This window comes from Rhagoletis pomonella, unplaced genomic scaffold (genome assembly GCF_013731165.1).
Source record: "Rhagoletis pomonella isolate Grant_MI unplaced genomic scaffold, Rhpom_1.0 Rhpom_scaffold_00003, whole genome shotgun sequence".
Taxonomy (NCBI): Eukaryota; Metazoa; Arthropoda; class Insecta; order Diptera; family Tephritidae; genus Rhagoletis; species Rhagoletis pomonella.
The window spans coordinates 12081923-12082274 of NW_023458557.1; positions in this window are offsets into that span (position 1 = coordinate 12081923).

Sequence of the window (352 nt, forward strand, 5' to 3'; positions counted from 1 at the left end):
AACTACGGCTATTACAACAATAGTTTCAGATTTAATAGCAGCAATACAAATAGGCACAATAATAGCAACAACACAAGGCACAATAATCAAAATAATTACAATAGAAGTAACAATTTCAACAATAGACAAAATATTTACAGAAATATCACAAGCAATCGTTCGGCTAGCAACAGAAACAGCTCTTCTCGTTCGAATTCGAGAAATACATCTAATATTCGATTTTTAAACGCCGATGCCCCTCAGGAGCGAACACTACCAATTACCCCAGAAAAATTAATTCACTGCTTGAACCTCAACTATTCTGATTTTATTGAATTAAATTGTACCGATTCTTACAAATTATGCTCGTTTC